Here is a 14074-nt window from a genome sequence, read left to right on the forward strand (position 1 = left end):
GGTCCATAGAATGTTTGTAGATTTTGAAAGATTTACAAATGTTTGAAAATGATTAAATTATATTTTGACAATATATTGCTAGAAATATCAGAGCTGTGTAGCTATTGAAATGACACAATATATTCCACTTCTAAATCCAGCTATTATATATAAATCCTATTATCTTTCATGATCAACTTATTAATATACCCCTTAATCGCCCCTTTTAAAACAATTCCCTAATTGATATTTTGGAATAAACTAAATTCTACATTTAAAAATATTTTGTAAAAGCTTATTATGATATAAATTTGCCATTTTTTTATATTTCCTTCCAAGGAATATTAATTTTACTGGAATCATTTTCTTGCTATTTCCTTCCCAGGAATATTAATTTATAATAAATATAAAAATTTTGAGATGGGGGTATTATGTCATGGTATGATCCACGTGGTTGGCCTGGTGCTGCACATGATTGGTATTATGCTAATCTTTCGGCTACTCAGACACCGACACCACCTCCAGTTGTCGATGTTAAAACTCCAACTCCCCCAGTTGTTGATGTTAAAACTCCAACTCCCCCAGTTGTCGATGTTAAAACTCCAACTCCCCCAGTTGTCGATGTTAAAACTCCAACTCCCCCAGTTGTTGATGTTAAAACTCCAACTCCCCCAGTTGTTCAGCCAACATCTCCAATAGAAAAACCAGCACCTTTTACAGACTTTACACCTGTATCTCCAGTTGATCCAAAGGGTACAACGCCTAATCCTTATATGGATATTAAGTCAACAGTGCCACTTGCACCTGATACTTCACCTATAAAGCCTGAAAACCCGGCGTACCCAACGTTTGGTTCTCGAATTAAAGCTGAACCATCTTTTTTTGACAAGATTATGCAATTCCAACACAAAGAAGTAGTAGTATTCGCAATTATTGCAGTTATTTTATCTATGATACTCGTAAGTCGTTTACCAAAACATCTCAGTGATAAGAAGTTCCCAAGGAATCAGTATATAGGTCTTATATCAGGTGTGTTTGCGGCATCCTTTCTCCCGTTTTTAGCTTTTATTCCTATATATGCTGTTATCATGGGAATTGTGATATTCTTAGCTGGTAATAGTGGGGTTTACTACCTTGCTCGAAAGAGGGAATATGATGTTGCCTCGGACATAGCTGAGAATGGAACATCTACATTATGACGGTCTTCTATTAGTGATTTTTACTCATTGCATCAATAAAGAAGTGATTTAAATTCAATTGTTTAGTAATAAAATAAGTTTTATTTAAGAAGATTCTGTAAAATATTCTTTGGAGTAAATAAATGAAATTGCTAATTATGTAAGTAATTCAACTCTTCTAAGAATTGTAAGCTTCTTCTGTATTTTATATCCACCAACAAAAACTGTTAATAATATTTTTCAAATAGTTGAAACTCAAATAAATGTCCTTCGAAAAATCTATAAATGCCCACAATTTTTAGTATCATTACTGTAGAAATAATCTTGGAATAGTTTTCTTCATATATTGATAATGCAGTTGTTAGAGCTGCTGCATTCAATATTTCAATAATTATAAAATATTCGAATTTTGAATAGCTCCAGAAATAAAAAATTATTTTAAAGTAATTGAACAGCGAGCCCAAGAGAATAGCATAAAGGATTTGCCGATGGGAGACATTGTTAAGTACATGTTTTAATACTATCAGCTGTAATAGTAAATTGGATGATTGGCTTACAAAGGATGGATAAAAACATAGTTTTGAATCGATAGAATTATGTTTGATTATTTGGTTAAGATCCCCATCCATACTCCCTAGGATCTTATCTGATGAATTTTCGTATCTGTAATGTTGGTGGATTATTATTGTTCTAGATACAATGAACTGTATTATTAGCTCCAAATAAAGATATTTTAAAATCTTTTCTGTTGAAATTTCTTTATTTTTCAGGCAATGAAAAAATACTTCGGGCTTCAGTAAAACCAAGTCTAACACTTTGTAGATTGTTGATGTTTCCCTGTATTTATCAGCTCTCTTGCCACAATGACTACAATTTATTTTGGATACATTCAAATACTCTTTGCACTCGAAACAAAACATTAGGGCTAAATCAAGTACATCTGCATTCCTCAGTCATAAAGATGGCCTTCCATGAGTCATTTCATTTGGACTGATATTTTCAACAACCACAAGTTTTAAGCTCATCAACTTTATTGATTGTTTAACCCTCCTACTTCTTTCAATGGACTCGCTTTACAATAATTCTAAGCTTTTTTATAAGCAGTTAGTTCACAAAATAGTGTCCAAAAATGTTGCTTTTGTTGATAGAGCGAAATTGCAGTCTCTCCAGAGAGAAGAGCTGATTTTTCTAAGAAATCGCTCCATAATACCACCAAGAGATCCAGACCCTAAAAGTACTTTTTTAACAATTACAGATGTCAATTTATACACCGAAGATGATCCAATATTGAGATTTCTCCCATCTGTAAAAACAGATCGTCCAACAGAAATCAACTGGTATGAGGGTACTGTCATGGGTGACAGACCATTTGATGCTCGAGATACAATTGACAAAATATTTTTAACGAAATGCAGACAATTTGGAAGTGAGAATGCTGGAAAGCGTTTTCTAAAGATTGGGGATGAATGTTTGGACAGTAGATTCCTAAAAGAGCCAGATAAATATAAGACTTCGAATGCGAGGAAAAACACCCTAGCTAGTTTTTTCTGTAACGTTTGCCTGATATTTAACTGTGGGTTTCACACAATAAATCCTGGAAAGGTTTTAAAATATAATGAAACTAATGAGTGTATTTGCAATTATATTCAAAGCTATGGTGAAGCAAGTAGTGGAAAGAAAGATCGCTGTAATGGAAGCCAACCAACAGATGGTCATTTGGGTTGTTTAATGGGGAATACACCATGTAGAAATGCATATTTTCCTTCAACTACCTCTGGAATTGAATTCTTATCGAAGAATGCTCCTTATTTAAGCCTGAAAGGATGTGTAATAAAAATGATCGCCAATCTTATCAATTCACCACTTGTGAATATGGATTGCCATAGCCTTCCGAATAAAAAAATTCCCACTAAAGCAATCTCTAATTCCACAAAAAGCACAGTAATTATGGAATACTTCACTCCATGTAAGCATGCTGGCCCATGTAGAAAGGGTATCTGTTCCTGTGCTACAAGGGGAATTGCCTGTGAATTGAGCTGTTTCTGCATTAGATGCAAAAATGTGAGATATTGCAACTGCAGCTCCAACTGTACCTTCTCAGAATATTGTTTTTGTAATGATCACGGAAGAGAGTGTACAGAATTATGTGGCAATCAAATATCGAATGAGCCAGATAAAAGCAAATCTAATGAAATAGAGAGTAAGAGGTTTGTGAAATCAAGTGGATTAGATAGTTTTGCAGGTAGTAATACAGCAAGTTCCATAGAAAAAAACTGCAGAGCAAGGGATGGTAGTTTAATCAAAAAACAATCTCAAGCATGCAACTGTGCAAATCGACCAATCCAAGAGAAGATCAAAAAGTCCACATCAATCTACAAATCGAAATTTCATGGATTTGGACTCTTTTCTAATGAGTCGATGATTAAAAAGGGTGAGTTTGTTTTTGAATATACAGGAGAGGTCATTTCAGATAAGGAAGCCGAAAGAAGAGGTAACTTCTATGAAATCAATCACTGTTCATATTTGTTTGATTTGGTAAAATTTAATGGAGATTGTTTGTTTTCTATCGATGCCTTTTCACTAGGAAATACATCAAGATATATCAATCACTCCAGCAGAGATGATAATTTGGATTCTGAAGTTACGATAGTAAATGGCCTGACTAAAATTGGCTTCCGGGCAAATAGAGACATTTATAAAGGGGAGGAGCTCCTATTCAACTATCGTTTTTCAGAAGAATGCAAAGCTAGGCATGGTATTAGAGAATAAGTCTAAGTAAATTGCATCTTTAAGCCATCCTACCTATTAAATGTAATTTCTATGTGTTATTGAATAAATTGATAATGAAAAGTTTATCAAATTTTATTGTTTTATCACATTGAATAATGTTTAATATTTTATTTATGACAGTTACTATTTATACAGGTGTTAATACTTGTTGGCCCATTGCCTTTTAGCCCTTAGTTATATGCTAGAAATTATTTCAGACACGAAGATATCTCAAAAAGCTATCAAAAAAGTTGTCAGTAGCCCATATGCAGTTGGAGGGCATGAACAATCTGTTACAATTTTGGAAAGTGATCGGCAGGCTCATTCTCATCCAATAATCAAACTTGTTTTCCAATTAACGGCAAACATTAATTCAATGGCAGTACACGATGGCAAGATGGCTATAGGCCTTCAGGATGGACAGGTGGGATTGAGACAAGTCGATGGATCCCTCTTTACAATTTATAGGCATGCACAGAATGTATGCAGTATAGATTTTAATTATGGCTGTATTCTAAGTGGATCTTGGGATAATTCGGCAATATTTTATAAAAATGGAATATGCTATCCTTTTCCACATCCTGCCTCAGTTTGGGCAACATTTATTCTATCTGAAAATAGCTTTCTAACTGGATGTGCCGATTCTCATTTAAGGATTTTCGGCATTGAAGGGAAAGATAGTTGTGATAACCAGGAAAGTTTACATCAATCTATTTCTCTACTGGGTGATTTTAGTCTGCATACAGCTCCTATTAGAGGAATGGTTTGCTTTAATGGTTCTATCTATGCAGTGGATAATTTAGGAAAACTTCTAAAGGTTTCTATGACTGGAGACATTTTGAAAAGCAGGAATTTGTCGAGTTTTTGCTATTGCATCTGTGTATTTTTGGATTATTTAGCTGTTGGGGGAGAAGATGGATGGATTTACATTGTTGATCAGCAGTTTGAACTATTGGACAAGATACAAATTTCAGGGATACTTTCTATATGGGATATCTGTGAGGTTGAAGGGAATCTTAATGCTGTTGGAGATAATGGAATACTATATCAGTTGAAGTTTAGTAATAAAAGAAAGACACAGGAGAAGTTATCAATAGATGTTGACAAAAACGTTTCTGATAATACATCTCCAAGGTTGAGTAACTCAGGCAAATATAAATCAGGAGATGATTCCCTGAAGGTTGAAAATGGAAATGTATATATTAGAAGAGGTTCAGAATGGGAATTGATGGGAAAAGTTAGCAGTGAGGATATAAGTGCTGAAACAAAAACCTTTGACAATTCTTTTAATGTCACGCTGAATGATAAGCAATACACTTTGTCTTTTAATGACTCCGAAAATATTGAAAATGTTGCAAGCCAGTTCCTGAAAGAAAATAACTTAGAAAGCTACTATTTCCAGGAGATTGTAGACTTTATCAAAAAGAATTTTAAAAAGTCGTCCCATTTCAAAAAGTATGATAATCTTAACACTTCAGGAATCAAAAAAATGTTGAGAGATGGAAAAAAGGCTATTTCTATGGAGATGATCGAGCTAATTGAAGAAGAGATTCAGTCTAATAAAAAGGTATTCAAGGAATGGAGCCTTTGTAGAGTTGAAGATGATAAAAGTCCTACCCTCCATGATTTAGAAGAATGGCTCAAAACTATTCCTACATTTATACGTCTTGATATTTATAAATACTTGGTCTTCAGAAATTATCTTGTAGATCTATCGTTCTTGACCAATCTTAAAATTAATAGTTCTAAAGAGGCCAAGACATTATGCTTTTTAGTTACAAACATGGTTGAGAACCCACCATTCAATATGGATAAGCTTTATAGATATTTGGAAAAACTGAAAGACAAGGGTTTCTTATCTGATAAGGATATGAGCAATCTTAATGAAAATAAGGCATTGACTAAATAGTATTTGATTATTAGAGGTTATCATTCGACAATATAATATTTCCAATCGTTAACCAAATAAATACACAATACATTTATTATAGAATTGTATTTCTACCAACTTTGTTAGAATTGATTGTTTTCACGATTAAAAGTCAGTAGAATTATCTATGATACCTTTTGGAGGCATATAATTAGCTTCTTTTGTAGTTTTCATTCTATATAGATAACAGGGTAAAAAATACTAGAAGCACATACAATACTGTTAATTGTTTTATTCAAAAAATAAATTTAATTTATCTTTAATTTCTACTTTGGCAAGTTCCAGACATTTTCTAGAAAATCCTTCCTTTCTCTGCAATAATGATCCAATTAGATACTCAAAGTCATAATTCTTCATTCTTAATCTGGATTTTATGAGATTTAGGTTCTCATTCGTGATTTTAATTTCATAGAATTTATTAAACACTCTCTTCTCTAAGGCATCAAAAATATAGAGAATTAGGCCTTCTAATATTGTACAAAGATCTATCCTAGATTTTGACAAATCTGTGTACAGTTGATTTAACAACTCAGCAAATACTTCCAAGTAATCAAATAACTCATTGATGACGCCTTTGATATTTTGAATTTTGTTGATATTTTCCAGCCCTTTTTTGAACTTTAATGTTACAAAGCTCTTAAATGCAGCATCTGGAACTGTAGATGTATCCAATACGTACTTCAGATCCTCAAAGGAGTATATTGGTAACTTAGAGATATCTAGTTGAATATTTTCAAAGGAACTCAAATACTTTGATAGTTTCTTCATCTGTTCTGTTTGAATATAGTATTTTATCAGGTTATTGTCTGGTGATAGTGTCTCACTTATCTCCACCGAATATTCATAAAATATTTCTTGGAATAGATTATAGAACTCCTCTAGCACAGGGTAGTCTTGGTTCAATATGTATTTAATTCCACTAGATTCGATTTCTATGAATGACTTTTTAGTGCTAGAATTCTTCTTAGTGTCCCCTCCATAACACTCCATCTTATCTATATTTGAGCATTCTTCATCCTTAAACAAGTGAACTTCAATGGTTCGAGTGTTAAATGAATTTCTTAATTTATACTTTGATGAATTCTGATCAAGCTCACCAATAAACAGCAAATCATTAGTTAAAAGACAAATGATTCTATTTTCATTAAAGTACTCTGTAGAAATCAAATATCTTCTTTCTGTAATAAAAGGATTCATATCATCCATAAAGTTGGAGCATTTCTTCTCGAATTCTAAACATTTTTCATGGTTAATATTAGTCTCAATTCCATCTGAAATCTGATTAGGCATTGAGAAAGAGTCCAAGATATTGTAGCAATACTGATATGTGTCTAGAATTTTCAATAAAGAGTCACTATTTTTAATAAAAGAACGATAAAGTTGTTCGTTAAGCTCCTTCTGATATTGTCTTAAGTTGTGCATTTGGTTTTCAATGACAAATTTGTCGGATGTTTTGTGAGTTTTATTCAAGTATTCTACCAAATTCAAATTACCAAATTGCATTATTTTTTCATGATGTTGCATTTTCAGGGCTTGAAAAATGTTAGCTGGAAATGTTTTGAATTGATGGCAAGAAACTAAAGTTATTAATATATTAAAGATGTATATTCAACTGCTCATCATTTGTAAAGGCAGTTTTCCAGACTTTTTAATGAAAGTAACAATATTGTACAACATCCATCTATTAATGAGATGGTTATAAGTAGAGCAAATATACTTGTTAAATCAATACAATTAAATAGAAAATTGATCCAGGAGTGTTTTAATTAAAAAATCTCCTTAAATAGATGGTCCATATCTATCAAATGTATCAACTAATAAATCGTTATGAAGTTATTTCCAATACCTCCAGAAATATGATTTAGTTAATCTATGCTATGAAAAAGTAGCTGCTATAATTTGTCCCTACAATGAACAACTCGTGGATAAACAGTGGACTAACATCAATATTCTTCTCGCTCTTCTTTTATTATATCTGTGAAGTATCCAAGTCTTTTGTGGCATCATTGGTTGCTTTTCCTCTATCAAGATGGATGAATTCCACTTTGAGATCACCTACACTTTGTGAGTTGATCCAAACCATAAATACTAACTTAAATGAAAATTCCATCAAAAATAATTTGTATTTTGTAGATTCTACTAGTTTTAATAGTAAATCAGACGAAAAGTTCGATAAGGAGTTAAACACCACTACTACTCTAGAAAATAATTATTCTGCAGTCAATTTGTAAGATATTTCCCATTCATCAGATGAATAGAACTAGCACTGAATTTGAACCAAATCCATGATTACTATTAGATTATCAATCACTTCTAGTATCTTAAAATAAAAAGCATACACAATTTCCCACTGAATCTTTGAATTAAAAACCAATTATTTATTTTTACCTGTTTCAAAAAGGCTCTATTTATAAAATATTTATTTACTGAATATGATGATCAACGAATGTATATTTGAAATTTCAATTCCTTCCCACCAAACTATTCAGGGCCATACTGAGTATCAGATCGTGATAGTGGCTGATCATGAAGAATTATCTACCAACTATATTCGAATTTTTAGAAGATATTCTGAGTTCTTGAGGCTACATCAAAATCTGTCCAAGGAAATACCATATCTGCCTTCATTTCCTCCTAAAGTTTTTCTAAAATTAAAGAAGACCGTGGTTGAAGAACGTAGAAGAAAGCTAGATAACTATCTGAAATTTGTTTCACAGTTTATTGTGAGAAATAAACTTGAAAAGACAGAATCTGGAAGAGCTTTTTTAAACTTCATAACTTCTAAAAAATAAATGAAGATATGGACAAACTAGGTTGTATTGAATTAAAAAATCCACAAACATCATTTATACCAACAATTTTTCACAGGTATATGAAGTCCTACAGAGCATTCAGTCAATAGAAACTGACAATTCATAAATACCAAATATCATTAATATTCCTTTATCAACTTATTTTCATATACTCGATGCTTCCTACCCATCTCCAACTTTTTCTTCAATTTACAGCCTAACAATATCAACAAATTATCTTGATGAAATTTCATCATCTTGTTGGCCAAAAGCGTACCAATAATATCATCTTCGGAAATATGGGTCTTGTTAGACATTTCTTTGATATTGATTTTATTGGATTCTCTAATCTCGGATAGAATTATCTCCAACCAGTAAGCCCGATAAGACAGCAAGCCTAAATCACTCAATGGCTTCTCAGGCCCACTTATTAAATTTTCCTTTTTGCTAAGCATATAGGAGAAGTCTATTAAAACTTTCCCATAGCCTTTTCTTTGTTCCGATGGAAGAGTCAAAATACATGCAAGATTATATCCCTGTTCAGAAACCTTTTCTTTAGAAAAGTATCCCACTATCTTGTATCCATCTGGTCGGTCTATACTTGCATTTCTGATGTCTACCTTCTCTCTACGGCATAAAACATAGAATAGAAACGCGTCCACATCATAGTAAAGCGATTTGTGATCCAGAAATAATTTTGATAAAAGAGCTAGATTCCTGCAGTAGTTTTTTTGCTTATACCCATCGATTTCAAAAAATGACAAGTTGTTCTCTTCATCGTTGTAAATTTGTGTTCCAGGTGGATGGCGAAGATCGCAACTTACACAGTGATCATTTAGTTGATTCTGGGAAGCGAAATAAAACAAACAGTACTCACAGATATAAACTGTTTTATCCTTTATAACTTCCTTGGGATATGGACTAAAATACCACGTATTCATACTGTGATTTCCAATGATAATCTTTTCAAAATTTCTTACTTTCAACTCCTCCTCAACCTTCTTTATATCCTTTTTATCGTCAATTTTTTTCTTTTTTCTAGGAACTTCTATTTCGGACAAATCTTTCAGAATAAGTTCTCTTCCATCGATCCAAGTATCATATCTTCTATTCAATTCACAGTAATGGATATAGAAGGAGGGTGTTGTAGAGGTTTCTTGTATAGCTACAATCTCACATTTTATTGTTTCCAAATCATTTAGAGGGCTTTTTGTTGGGACTTTATAACCAACTTCAATCTCAGAGACATCCATGGGTAGAAGAATATTGGAATGATAAGAAAAAGTAGAATTTCACTTTACAGTATAAGACTTATGAATTATAGAGATGCAAAGGAAGTTTATTCGATATAGAATGGTGTGTAAAGGTATACATATTATTGTATAGTAATTAATTGCTATTGAGAATATTTTTAAAACTTAAACTTTAACGAATTTCAGAAAATCAATATGTTTATAGAAAAAGAATTTTGGACTTTGTTTATAGTTATGAAGACATCAAGATTACTATATCAGTGAATACAACCATTGAATGCTAGAAGATAATTTAACTTCACGAAAAAGGATATATTTTTTCGATTTTCATAATCTGCACACCCCCTTATGGTATATTCTTCAAAATATCCTAATTTAAATAGAGAATTTGAAAATGAGCATATAGACAAGGGGTATATTGACAATATTGTGAATGGTGAGTTTTATAGACCATTAAATAATGATTATAATTCAAGAGTTCAAGATGTACCACTTCTACCTATACTTCCTAAAGTTAAAGTCTATTCTGAGGACTTTGCATCCGAAAATTCTAATATACTCATTGATAAAAAATCCAATAATGTTTATTCAGATGAAAATAAGCCAAGCTTGGCCAATATGGATAATGATGTTACGGATATACCCACAAAAGTAGTAAAAGATCATTTTGAAAATTGGACATCTATAGCAATGCTTGTGGGGGTTTTAATTGTCAGTGTAGGACTTTTATACCTATGTTATGAAAATAGGTTAGGTAGGAAGGCAAAAATATTTGCTTTGGTAATAGGTATGTCAGTAAATATAATATTTATTATCCTTCTTCTACTAAACTACCCAGCCAATCTGGAAATTGTTGTAATTATTGGTATATTAATAAGCTTGTATGTTATGCGCTATGCAACCAAATTACTACGTACAAGTGATGAAAAATATCTATCACTATACGATTCTATTTGATATTGGGAAAATTGGTGATAAATAAACTTTTATCCAATTGTTTTCTTGTAAAGTTTTTCATTATTATTGAATATGAGACAACACTTTCATATACATTGTTAGCTGCTATTTCCACGTCAGTTTTGTGAATTTGAAACAACATCTCCTTTAACATTATTGGACATCTTCTATTGTTATAGAATTTCTCTTTTTAACCCATGATTGATGTCAACATGCCTCTCTTTGATATAAAGGCCACGGAAGAGCTAATTATTATCGCTGGTGGAGGAGGAAGTAAGGACTTTGGTGTGGAAAATGGAGTAACTGTTCTGTTGAAAGATAGCCAAGAAAAAAGGGTATTCTATGAGACCGAAGATATTATTACCGCAATAGAGGTTTATGAATGTGACTCAGAAGAGGAGAACAGTATTGAAGAAAATAATGAAAACGAGGCTGATATTTCAAAAGCAGATGGGAATAGTGAAGAGGGAGAGCCTAGTGAATCTGAAAGTAATACAATTGAACATTCTGAGAATAAGGAGGACAAGACAAAAAAACATAGAAAATCGGTCAAGAAGAACATTGATGTTGAGCTATTGAAGGATATTAAAAGAAGAAATGTTGAGGATACTGGGAGTGAAGGTGTTGATCAAAGCAAAGAAATATCGCCTGAATCTGGGAAATCTAAAAACTCTGAGGACTTTCCAGCAACCAAAAAGGTGATTATTGCTGCAATTGGAGAGAATTTTCTACATGTTCTGAAGTTTGATGGTAAATTCCACAGTTTAAGTAAAATTAGAAAAGGAGTTAAGAAAGTGGTTCTTTCAAAAAATATGATAGTACTTGCTAACAATAAAATTTACGGCCTTTATGATGTAGAGCATAATCCTCGTTTAACCATTCCTGGGAAAAGAACAAGTACACAGGTGTCAGAAGCAGATATCTCCAAGGTTGAAGAAAAGGATAAGCCAAGCACAGATGAGTCTAATATTTTCAAGCTAACAAAAAAACATAACAAAATTGTATGTATGGATGTAAGAGTTCCAAATATTACTAAGCCGGATCTATCAGCAGATTGGGACAATTTCTTCATAAATGGCTCAGAAATCCACAAAGTTGTCTATAAAGGTGGCCAAAGCATCTTTACATATGATGATTGTGATGCAGAAGTTTCAGGGAAAATATCAAAAATTATCTGTGAAGGTAAAATTTTGGTATTTTACTCGCATCATAGCAAGAAGAGTAATCTAAATATCAACGGTAGGGATATTACCATGGAGAAAATTACAGCCCTTGCAATGCATGAGAATATTGTGGCTGTTTCCACAGTTTCTGGAAATATAGTGATTTTCGAAAACGGGAAAAAATCTTCTGAAATGAAAGTGTCTGACCTGCCCATAACAGGTATTGCAATTGATAAGAAAAAGATCCACTTCACCATTTTAAATGGCGTGATGGGGACAGTGAATACTAGAAAGATGAGAGGATTTAATATACTCATTATATTTGTTCTTATATTTATGCTGATTGGAGTTTTGATAGATTTCTTGTATAACAAGGAACAGAAAGAAATATCTTATTAAAAATAAATAAACTTATCAAGTATAACTTGGATCATTTGAGGAAATCTTCACTCATGTGAGGACAAGATTGTTAGGCCTCTTATTTTCATATATTGCAATAATTCATGGGGACTATTACTCTTTTAGTTTATTTTCGCGATACTAATTGGGCTAATATCGCTTGTTTTTAAAAATTGATTTTTCATATTAATAACTCCTTAATAGGAGAGTTTTTATTGGCTGATTATCAAATAAAATTTAAATTGATGAGATAGGGGATGCAAAAGTTTAAAATGCCGCTTTTTGATATCGAATCTACAAAAGATTTTATATTTGTGGGAGGGGGAGATGGCATTAATAATGGTGTATCTGCAATATACAAGGGAGTTCTGTCCAGCAAAAGTGAAGTTACATTTGCAACAGTAGATAGAATTCATTCCATAGAAGTATATGACAAGTATGACAACACTGTTGATATGCTAGACTACGATGATGACAAATTGAAAGCAAATAATGAGCAATCACTCAAGAATGAATCTGTCAAGCCGAGTGATGAATTGGTTAAAACTTTAAAAGTTGACATTCAAACAGATTCAAACTGGATCTTAGTAGCTGCAATTGGAGATGAAAACTTTTATCTATTAAGATGGAATGAAGAATTCCAATTGCTTAGCCAAATAAATAGAAAATTCACCAAGGCTATTTTGGCTAAGCATTTGATTCTACTGGATGGGTACGATATGTATGGATTCTATGATGTAGAGAATACATCTCCCATACAGATGGCACAACAACAGAACGATAAACCAATGCAGGTTAATAAGCTCAAAAAAGTTGGTAACAATCTAATATGTGTGAGTGAGAATTCAGATGACTCGTTGGGAATCTGGAATGATGCCTTTGTAAAGGATGGAAAGTTGCATAAAGTCTCCTTCTTGAAAGAGCTATCTATATTTGAGTTTGATGATGTTGATGCAGAGGTAGACGGAAACATAGAAGAAATTACATGCAGAAATGGTAATCTTGCATTCTATACAGCCTTTTCCAGTGGTTCCTTGTTGGACATAAATGGAAAAGATTTCAGGCTGCCACTGATCACAGCCATTGCAAATGATGGAAAGCATGTAATTGCAGCCTCCAAAGAAGGAAACATTTATGTGTATGGCGGTGGTGAACTACTAAATCGACTGGATGGTTTACCAAAAAATATAACAGCATTATCAATTTATGGCACCCAATTGAATTATACGTGTGATGAAGGTTTTGGGAAATGCGAAATGCTGAATAGAAACCTTGGTATCGGGAAGATATTTGCTGCTATGGGTGTATGCATAATTCTTACAGTTTTAATTGCTTTAATAGTTAAATATGGTTCAATTACCACCTACATTAATAAACTCGATTAAAATGTTTTAATTACATGCCTCAATCAAAGTTAAGATTTAAAAGTTGTGGCAAATGTACATAATAATTTTATCTTAAAGACTATTTATAATTAAGCTTTAACAGTTCTAAATCAGTGCAGCTGCATTTACCCATTTAGACAATATAGTATAGTGTTTAATGGGTGAAAAGATACTATCCAAAGTAATCCTATTGGTGTGTATAAAAGCCATATATCACTGCCAATTATCAAAAAATATTTTTTTTAGGGAAACCAATTCAGGGTTTCTTT

General features: G+C 32.4%; 1 pseudogene; it reads right to left on the reverse strand.

Annotated features, from left to right (window-relative positions):
• Positions 1–8788: 8788 nt before the first annotated feature.
• LOC147075392 (uncharacterized) lies at positions 8789–9901 on the reverse strand (annotated as a pseudogene).
• Positions 9902–14074: the final 4173 nt, after the last annotated feature.

This window comes from Rhyacophila brunnea, unplaced genomic scaffold (genome assembly GCF_057557595.1).
Source record: "Rhyacophila brunnea isolate RB1 unplaced genomic scaffold, BYU_Rbru_1.0 scaffold_145, whole genome shotgun sequence".
Classification (NCBI taxonomy): Eukaryota; Metazoa; Arthropoda; class Insecta; order Trichoptera; family Rhyacophilidae; genus Rhyacophila; species Rhyacophila brunnea.